We start from the raw sequence: 11516 nt of genomic DNA on the forward strand, positions 1-11516 counted from the left end.
ATCCACCTCCGACTGCCTGTATACTGTATACTGTATAAGCTTGTATGCGGGTACGTGGGTACGCGGAGACTCGTGATTTTCGTAACAGCCATCTCGTGTTCATCATCATATTACTCCGTGTTGCACAAAGCAATTTGCACCATCTTTTGTTTTAACCGAGTCACAGAAGCAGTTTGCCGACTCGGTGAGTGCGGACCGGCAACCTGCATGCAGGCCAGACTTGAAAAAAGGCACGAGGTAAGCACGTCACACACTGTTATGTGAAAAGAATGAACCGACGGAGAGGATATAACACCCTGCGTACACATGGTGCAGATTCTAATCGTGGGATAAAATGGGCGGGAAAAATGGTTTATATCGCGTGAAAGACATTCGCGTATAGTCGTGTTACGCGAACCGCGGTGAGGCCGATTTTTCTTCGACAAATGGATAGTGTGCGTTTCGCATAGGAACCCAAATGCGAACGGACGAATTGAAGTCAATTATTTTCGCCCGATGCTTGTTCCATCGTTCGTCTGCGGTTCGCATATCCCTCCATTAAGCTCGCCGCCAAAGTCTGAAGCCTGGTTATGTCAGTGGACTCGAGGTGGTGCACGGGATACATAAGCGAGTTGAACCGTGAAAATAAACGGCCCGCTGCTCATTGTGAGTGTTCTCGTAACCTAGGAAGAGAAATTATGAGAATCTTCCCGGTGAGAACGGACTCACCCGTAATTATTATTATATATACGGATCCGTATACGATTGTGTACTTATATTGTTGGTTTATTTCGTAGTAACCGCCATCCATTCGGCTTGTTAAACGTCGTATGAACACCTTTACACCTGCCCACTTCACCTCCACATTTACCTTCTTAGTCAAGATTCATGCTCAGGTATAATGCAATTCTGACAAACAGGTATCTTCGACAGTCCTGAATTTAACTGCCTACATGGACAAGTAATTTATTATCTCTTCCAAGTTCCAGGCCCGATAAACTGAAAGAAAGTACCTGCAGATAACTGGAATTCAAATATCGATGTGTCGCAATGCAGGATCAGGATTTTTTAATCAGGGTGTGAAGATTTGTGCAGATTGAACATCTTCTTTGAGAAGATTCTAAATGGAATAATATCTTGTACTTCTATGAGAATGTTCATTCAAATTTGTGTCACCGGCTGTGAAGAATTCTGAAAGTGACGATGAAAGCAAGTTGAAATACTTTTAGCGGTCATAGAATGTATGGAAAAGGGATTTGGTACTCCGTATATTCGTTATGTTCATATCTATAAGCGTTAGAATTCTTTTTTATATAAAATATAAAACCACAAACGGACCTATAAAGGGCAACTCGTATAATTCGGCGAAATTCGTGCAAATATGGAATGTAAAAAATGCACAGTAGGATGTGAAAGTTACTTTTTCGCAGCAGCTACCCTCGAATAAAATGAAAGCGAAAAAATTATGAATACGATTTAACACTTTGATACGCAGTTGTTACGTTCATATTGTTATCTTAATAATAAATCGTTTGTAATTACATCGACCGTTGGCCTTCAGTTATAAAAAATAATCGCTGAAACGATTTGGGACTCGGTACCATGCAACTTTATTGGATCCGTAAACTTCTAACAAAGTCGTACGTCACCGGAGAATACATTCATAGCGTGCATTTCAGTTTGAAAATACTATTTATCATTAATCGACAGTCAGAGTGTAAAAGGTTTCAAATTTCTCGTGTGCTTCAAGTGCGTCCCTGTGCAAATAATGAAAATTCTTCTTGTTCGGCCACTATTTGAAACCCCGCTGCGTGAACTGGCGTGTTACATACTTTCATATTCATATTATGTTATATATTATAATTATGTTTCAAAATTTTCATAAATATTTTCTGTAACTATATACCGCGCGGTCCAATTTACTTGAACGTAAATTTCAGAAAGCTACCAAGACTCGTCTGTAAGAGTGTTCATTTTTATTTATTTTTTTTTTTAATGCGGAAGCCGAGTGCCGCGAATGAATGTTTTATTTTTTTTTTATTATACTTCGGTGAATACCTGTCGAAATTACATCCTGCGAGGATGAAACTTTCAAATGTAGATGAGTGGAATCGACTATGTGACAAGCGAGCAAAACAGCGATACTGATTGAAGAAAGAGGAATTCTGCAGAGAATTGTCGGCTGTTACGCAGGTTAACATTCGTTTCTGTAGTGCCTTCGAGCGATTCTGAAATGGTCAACTTGAAGGAGGTATAGGTGAATAAGAAATTGTGTTATTTTATGCAAAAGTCTGGTACGCATACTTTATTACATTGTCGGTACAGTCAGGAATTTATAGGGCATTCCTTGCACGATTTTCTTATTTTACTTACCTGCAAAACACGTTTGTTTCAGAGAAACTATCTCTGGGAATTTTGTTTTCTTCCCTCACCGGCGAAAAATTAATTTAGGAGTCACTGTTTGCAGTTCAGAAATTCATTTTGTATCAACAGTATTCTTAAATGAAATCTTCTCATCGCAAAGAAAATTCTAAATTTCAATTTCGGGATTTGCAAATTTTTGAAAAATATAAAACTCTAGTTACGCGATGGAATTAAATAAATTATAGACATCTACCTTATGTTTTTTCTGTAAACGCATCACCGTGGAAATACATATTAAATGCCCAGGCATATTTTTCCTATAAATTAGCCGATTATTTGAATCTATTAATTAATGCTTCACAGCATTATACAATATTAAAAATGTCTGAATATGTGACAATCAAAATTTTTTTTTCAAGTCTTTAGCTTGAAGCTGCGAAAAAACAGCGTGCATAATTAAAGGAAATTAAATAAAAATAAATGAATAAACAAGTAAATATGAATATCATCGTGCCCTGCACAACTTTCGAAATTAAATACTGCCTAATTTTTTTCATTAATCCTGTTCTGCGCTGAATAAACGTTACGCTATCCAATAGACTTCCTTGTAGGATCTGCAAGCATCAAGTAAAGTATAGTAATAATTTGCGTCCGAGATTCCGAGGCTGGTGGAAATGAGCTGGAACGTCTTTTACACACTCTAATTTGTTTTCGTTTTTCTTATCCCGCAATAACATGTTTTTCCTCTACCATACCTCACATTGCAAGGAATATTACGCCAACGAGTAACGTGAAACGTCTTCGCGTCGAGGTTGAAAGTAAATCGCTTTAAACAGAGAAAGAGAGAGTATAAAAAATTGACAAAAAAAAAAAAAAAGAAAAAGAAAACCTCAAAGTAATAAGAGAAATAACATAACGATAATAATATCAGCGGCAACCACAGATACCGGCAGATAGGATGTAATAATTATTCATCCAATATACCACCATCATTAATCGCAGCGGAATATCCATTGCCAAAAGTTAATAACGCCGGAAGTTGCATCGTAGTATAGTGGTAATGTATATTCAACTAGCCACATTCACCTGAGATATCTGAATTCGTCGCCGTTGAATATTTTTCATTTCCGCTACAGTGGAATTGATTCGTTACACACGTTTGTATCATGGACCAATCGCTCACATGCTGCATGATCAGTGCCTCGTATCTTTTACGGGCAATCGCATTATATCGCATATTATTTAGTATAACCTGCGGCAGGCCACACATCTACCGGGGCATCACACAGACGTATAGACGTGTACTTAAATCGTAAGATGACCAGATGACCGGCGACTTTCACATTCTGTTACTGGGCACCGAGCTGCCACAGACGTTGTCTGCCGGGGAGATGTGAATCCTCTGTAATAATATCGACGTCGTGCAGGCTGAGGGGTGCAGGCGAATATTTCTGACTTTTACTTCATACCGGTATTTCAACGGTTTTTATTTAACCTCTTATTTTTCATCGATGCGTGATACAACGTATGCGTCGAATACTTTCCATCTCTTTCTCACGATACAAGCAAATCGTTTCAATCAAGCTTTACTCTGTTCATTTCAGGGCTGTAATAAAAACGAAACTTACTACAGTCCTAATATTTCCAAGAGTAGTTTTGACATACTCAAAATACAAGCACTGGAACAATTTCGAATGATTCGATTCCTTTCGTTTTTGTACCGATACTACGTGTTCTTCATTTTGTGCAGCTAGTGACGAATCGATTTGCAATGCAATGGATATGAACGATTATGGCCACACCGTGACTTGAAACTTTGAACGTACTGTTTACATCATTCTATCCCGATGACATATTTTATGTCACTTCTGAGTTTAGTTTTCACAATAAATTGCGTTGTGTTCAATATCTCTGCGACGATTCGATTAAATAATTGGGATCAATTTCGTACAATCAAACCTACTCACAGCCTGATCAAATCGCCGTAAGTGTAAATTGCCTAAGATGTATGTTCATTGTCTAAAGCTGCCGTGCACATGACTCCGATGCTTTCTGTTGGTCCTTCTACACAGCGTCAATACACCGCACATCCTCTATATTCAGCTCTCCAAGTTCTTACGAATACCTGCTGCAATCATCGACGTAAAGATTATGGACAAATCTATTGCCCGCCTCACGTACCAATATTACTACCACGTTACCTGAGCGATCAAACAGCACAGGGTGACAAGGATGGACTGCTGAGTGACCGGTGGTTCGAGGTGAAAGTTCGATGTCTCGGAACGAAATCTGTTCCAATTTGAACGGGAAACATTTCGTTGGACATCGAAAGTCGTGCATTATCTCCGCTTCATTTACCTGCCCCTCCTCTCGCTTCTTTCCGCATCTCGCTCTCTCGTTCCCTCATTCTCTCCCAGCCCATAATACGGTCCCATTTTGAAACACGCTCATCTTGTTCCCCGAAGGAGTGAACAGTATTCGTCGTCTCGGTGTTTCAAAGAGAACGTCCGCCGTCTTTGCTGTTACATATATACACTCGTCAGAAAGCGACGAGGAAGAATATCGCGACGCCTCGACGCTGCTCTCTGTCCGTTACTGCAGAAAAGAGTTTCATTTTAACCTGTGACGTCACATTACCAGATGTTCACGTCACTTGTCCAAGTCTTTCACGAAGCATATTGCGGTGGGTATAGTGTTTGATACATGCCACTTCTTTCACTACTGTATCAAGCCTGCCCTGGTGTTCCATCCGACGGCCCGTCTACCGATCTGTCCGCCATTGTAAAACGTGGCTTCAAATTTACTTCAGGTTTTGCATATTCGCTGCACTGCAAAGTTCTCCCTCCATACGTACCTGCAGTGTAGTTTTAAAGAGTCGGCTTTTACTTTTTCTTCTTGCAATTAAGTCTTGAGATTCGATGCCATAAACGACTGCTGTTGCCACTTTAAGGACGCGTTTCAAAATACCTGTTCATATGCATCTGTTTTATCATTTTATGACAGATAAAACAGACCATCAATTTGCAAGTGCAAACGACAATTACACCCGGCATTTGTGAAACGTTCTGGGAATATCATATTTAGAATTTGGTCGCATGAAAGGAATATTCCAGGGCACCGCTTGCACTTTCTAGAAATATATAAAGAACGTGCAGTCAATGTCCGCGGGTATAATGGCCTGATTATCACATCAAAGACATACCACTTATGGAATGTGCTTTTCATATTCCCACCAGGTTTATTAATGTCTGAAACATAGAGAGAAATATTAACGATTCTATCATCAGGTTATTAGTAACAATTCATTCATATTGACGTGCAAATTTCATTGGTACATAGAGACTGTTATTATTATTATTATTGATGAGAGTGGTAAAATATTGCAGGAAGCAAAATAAAAATATCTAATCGCTGATCTTGCAATATTTAGATAACTTTCAAGGAACTTTTCTCTTGTTTTTGCATACAACCGGAGGGTATCGACTTCCCGTGCCTGCGTGGCGTTTGAAATGTTTGCAAAATTGAAACAATATTCAAACGACTTTAATCTTGTATATACTTATTCAGTATTTTATAGTATGCTAAATTAATTGACAATTAATGCCAATTGCCCTACTAATTTACATATTATATATTATAAATAACTAATAAGCTTTTCGGTTAATTTCGTAAATCCCATGAAGTTTCAGGGTATTCCAGTGTCAAGAAATTATGTTTGTCATTGTCATACGTTCACCATATTTTTACGTTGAAAAAGAGCTCAGAATAACGTTCAAAAACTCATGAAACATAATGAAGGTAGTTACTTAGTAATCATATCATGTAAGTGGTAGTTGTTTCAACAAGTTAGTTGTATAAGGTTTTATCTTCACAAGTATTTTTGTGAGTAAATGGATCGCAGTAACTTCATAGGTGTACCTACATTGTGGTTGAGCGTTTATTGATATAACGATTGACGTACTTGATCAATCGTTGTCATTTTAAAGAAATTTTACATTAACTCAGTATTTAACGAGGCAAAGGAATAAAAACGACAACTAGTGAGAAAATATACTCGTTACGGTAATTAAAATTGCAAGTTCGATTAACGTTCCAACATAATTTTGATGACCAGCTATCCTGAATGGTTTCAGTACTAATGAAACCGAAAGTTTAAAAAAATATGGTAATTCCGAAATATGCCGTATATCTGCGGCATTACCATATGCTTATAGTTACAGTTTTAGACATTATAACACACCCGATATGGCAGATGGGTCATGTCGTTAATCCGGATGCTCAACCGTCGACATCCGTTGGATTATTGTTACCAGAAACGAGAGTCTTGGACGTTTGGAATGTTATACCTAACTTAAGTGTAAACTATATATATAATTTTTAGCGTTCTCCACTTACCCAGTAACCAGCTGGAGCAAGCTGCACGTTTGCATCGCTATGAGCACCGGACATTTACCCGACTCGTGCGTCAATCAAAGTTCTTTTATACTGTACGCATGAGAATAGTGAGGAGAATTATGATCTCGCCTATGATGCTAGTCACCTAGCGGGATAATGAAAGAAAGCATTTTAATCAACGCGCTTTAAAACTGCAGCAAGTCAGGTTGAAATTAGTGCCCGACAGTAATTTTGAGTGTATCGTTATATATATATATATATATTGCAGCTTCTGTGATGAGTATCTTTACACCGCACAAAGGGCAATACAACAGATTCAGTATTTAGTTAATAGAGCTAGCAGAAGAAAGGATGTCAGCATTATCAAGATCACGTCAACGACCCAGCATCGTATCGTCAGTAACACTGTGCTTATTTCTTACAATTTGTTTAACGAAGTGACGAAAATTTACACTGTATCGGGTAACTGTGTTTGCCATTAAAATTTCTAACATATCGCAGTGTCAGTAAAACAGTGGTCCGTATACCCCATTATACACATAGCAGTAGGTACCTCATGGACCAGAAATTATTTGCTGCTGGAATATCGACAGCTGATACCTCTGATCGGATGGGACCTAGGAACTGGGACTTGGTGGGTATCAAGGAATTCCGAACGAACGATTTATCCTCATAAGACTCCATCTGAACATCCTTGTCCCAGATTCGGGTAGCCCACACACCATTTCCGATCGTCATTCGTCTGTCCAAGATCACACTGTCGATATACTAGCTGTAGGTGCATACGAGGACCGTTTACGTGTCGGATGAGATATAAATTGGACAGTCGTCCCCCGTGCGAGTACATGCGTGAGATGAAAAGAGGTGGACTGGCCGGTTGTTTCATTGTATAGTACTGTGAGGAACATGAAGACGAGGTCGTGGGAAGCGTCGACTGACGGTGAAAGTTTCCTGCAAGGTATACTAAACTGACTTTAACAACTTTACCCATACATAGAGGGACCTACACACATATTTCGATACAATCTCTGCACGCCAAACACTTTACGTGAACGTGGAGCGGAGAAAAAGGTGCATACTTCTGATAGCTTCCGTTTCCGGTTCAATTATCACCATGCAGATGCATCTTCCTGCTTCGAAGCGAAGGAGTGATGGTTTCGCTGACCTAAGCGAGTGATCAAAGTTGGTTCCTTATAAAGTCTGATTGAAGATTTTCACCCGGGATTGGACTGAATAAAGTGAATTCTAAAAATAGGAGAGAAGTTTAAACTTTGGCAATCTCAGAAATTTACTCGAACGACGAGGCCATGATTCGCACACATTAAGGTATAGCGTAAGTGCAGGATTATATCACGTTTGACAATACTTCAGACTGTGTACCTACTGTTGTAGCAATACCTACCTCATGTTTGCTGACCGAAATTTTCAAGATTAGTATAATATTAAATCAATACAACTGACTAATTCACGTTGCCTCATTTTTGTTTATAAGAAGTACACTTCAATGAACGTGATTACGTAAGAATCGACGGATTTTAGTAATTGTAGAATTGAGCTGTCTACCTGAAAATTAGCCAGCGTAATATGCAGACATTCCGGGTTAAATTGACGAACAGGTACCAGATCCTTAACCTCGCCACCATTCTTTATGCTCCTTTTATGTGTATACATGGTATTCCATACGAAATGTAATATTGTAACATCAGTCCTAAAAAAAAAAGTAAAATAGAAAGGCCATAGGGGAATAAACATGGTAAAAATACCTTTTGCGACTATCTAAACGATATTTTATGGATACATAAGTACTGTTAATATACTAAAATCCTGAATGTATCAAACCTCAATCTCAATCGGTGTTTGGGAATGAGAATATAAATTAAAATGTATAAAATAATTTTTTCTCAGGCTTGACTGGATCGATCAGTTCGAAAATTTAATATGTTATTGAGGATATCAAAAGCTTTTATAGGCACAATGGACAGACTTTTAGTTTAATAGATTCACGATGAAAAAAATTATTTTCTCTTAAATTTTGGTTATTCACTCTGATACTTTTCGAGCCAAATTATGAAACTATTATTTTTACGTTTCTTATCGATTCTTATTATCTCGAATTTTTTAAAAAATTTTCTTAATGATACACCGTAGTGAAAAAAAAACAAACCATCTTTTTCAGAATAACTCAATTACTAAACAAGTCTTCGCCGCATTTTTGTAAAATTGTACTTTTAAATTGTTTATAAATTATTTACCGAAATAATTCATTTACGTTAAAATTAGTGAAAGAAATGTGCATTTTTTAAAATATTTTCTACAACTTTTTATATAAATAATAATGTAATTGTTTTTGAAATTGTGTACACCTTTTAATCTAAGTGAATTATTTTAGTGTATCGTTTATGTATAAATAGGAATACATTTTCAAGTAATACGGCTAAGACTTGCTAATTATTCAGTTTTTTCTAAAAGAAGAATGGTTTTCTTTTTTTTAACCTATAAGAAATGTAAATAGAATAGACGCATAATTTTGTCCGAAAACTTTCATAATGAAAAACAATAAATTAGAGAAAATAATTTTTTTATCGTGAACTTATTGAGCTCAAAGTCACTCTACTGTATCTATAAAAGCTCTTGACTCCCTCGATAACACAATAATTTTTCAAACAAATCGATCAAATCAATCTTGAGAAAAAGTTGTTTTATATATTTCAGTTTTTATTTTCTTACTCTTAAACGAATTAAGATTGAGATCTGGTAGTTTCAGGATCTTAGAATTTGGGTAGTGCCTACTTATCCATGAAATATCATTGTGATATTCGCAAAAGGGATTTTTACCCTGCTTATCCTCCTATGGCCTTTGTTGACAGAGATCTGTCGGATTTTTGCTAAATCCAATTTTACCGTCATTTTATTCAGTAGACTCTCCGTGTTACTTCAAAGACAAATTTTGCAACATAAACGTCATTCTGTTTCTATTGTGTGCGCAGATCTATACCAACAAATAATGAATGGTAATCCTCCCGAAAAATTTATCACACTATAATATTTACTCGTTTATCTTCAACATAATACGATAAGACGTGAAACGCACAGAAATCAAATGTAGGAATCTTAATTGAAAAAATTAAGCATTAATAGCAAGTGATCTACGCTACTTGCATTAACAAGTTGGTCTTTCTGATTTTCAAGGCGCCCATCAGAAGATTTCGGAATAATACATATATCTGCTACTTTTACTTCAGATGATTATTTTCATTAATTTACCATCGAATTGAAGGTTGTTCTTTGCATGGTTGACTCATATTGGTTATGTTGTAAGCTCCGAACAGTGAATTATTGCAGAATTTGCTTGTATGCAAAAAAAAATTAACTAACCTAGACACCACTTAACTAGCTCACGGCTAACAGACAGAGCCGTGACCAGATGAGCAGTCTGAAGCCGCTTTTAAGCTTTTATGTCGCATTTAAAAGTTACCATAGTTTAAATCTTACTATATTTCTTGAACGTCTGGTTCTACGATGTTTATTGTTTATATTCGAGCTCTCCAGGTCCTAATTACTCGAGATGGTGTCCCAATGATTAAAGATTTAACAAGAATAATTTTTGGTTTAGAGAATGGCAAAGCTCTTGTTCATATCGAGTCTCATGCTGAAATTTTGCTCCCTTTATAATATTATGTTATGCCTGCGGTAAGGGTCCAACTTGTCAAACCCTAGAAGTTGCCGCTGAAGAACTATAATGTTTTTTTATTATTGCGTCAGAGAATTATTATAAATATGAAATAAAAATTCAACCGATGAAGGAAATATGATATATAATTATGTCATAATTTTTGGTATGATTCAATTATTTGACGAGAGTTGATCGAACAGACCTCAGATACAAAAAAATAATAAATGGCTAATCTGAAAGTTCAACATTAAATGTAAATATACTCAGAATAACCGGAACCGATTTCTTTTCTGTTGCAATTTATTTATGTTCTACTGTGAATAGTTGTGAAATAGTTCTACGAGACTATCTATTGTATTCGCAAGTTGGTAATAGAACAGACCAAGATAGTTCGTTTGAAATTGCACGAAGCCATGCGCAGGAATGCTTACCATTGATTTGAATAGGCGCGCATAGATGCATGTAATAATGCCTGAAGCAACGCTGCCCATTGGCTTTTAATACCTGATATATAAAATCCGACCTGTGAACTGTTATATCCTGCAATAGAATAGCGATCATGTCGCAACGAAAGTGTACGATTCTTTTCAGATTATATTTACAATGAGAGTAAAACCGTATATGTATAATATAGCCACAAGGGGCGCGTACGCGTTCAGAATAGATAACTGACGTTGAGCGAAAAAATTCTGCTCGTACAGTACGCGTCACGCGTGATCGAGTTTCGAGAAAAAAACGAAGTGTAAAGTGTACGTTGAATATTTTCGACAGTCACTTTTAAAAGAGATCTAATGTTTCCTTTTTTAGCATATTATCATGAGTAAATGATGACTTTTTTTTCACTTCTACGTCTTATTACACAATACACAATTATTCATTGAATGAAGTATACTTATATATTGAAATTCCGTTATAAATATATTTTATTCAATATGTTAAGTGTTGCTCCAACGCTAAGTGTAAATTCATACAATTAAGTATACATATCTATGTATAAGTACACGTTACTATATTATATATATATATATATATATATACATATATATATATATATATATGTATACACACATATATAATATTCATTTGTAAATATTATCAGTTAAAT

General features: G+C 36.5%; 1 long non-coding RNA gene across 1 annotated transcript; it reads right to left on the reverse strand.

Annotated features, from left to right (window-relative positions):
• Nucleotides 1–3451: 3451 nt before the first annotated feature.
• Nucleotides 3452–4902, reverse strand: LOC124185399. Its single transcript, XR_006871384.1, has 3 exons — nt 4545–4902; nt 4311–4471; nt 3452–3949 (listed from the first exon to the last, which is right to left on the reverse strand). It is a non-coding gene; the product is annotated as an uncharacterized LOC124185399 (long non-coding RNA).
• Between the last annotated feature and the right edge of the window lie 6614 nt (nt 4903–11516).

This window comes from Neodiprion fabricii, chromosome 6 (genome assembly GCF_021155785.1).
Source record: "Neodiprion fabricii isolate iyNeoFabr1 chromosome 6, iyNeoFabr1.1, whole genome shotgun sequence".
Taxonomy (NCBI): domain Eukaryota; kingdom Metazoa; phylum Arthropoda; class Insecta; order Hymenoptera; family Diprionidae; genus Neodiprion; species Neodiprion fabricii.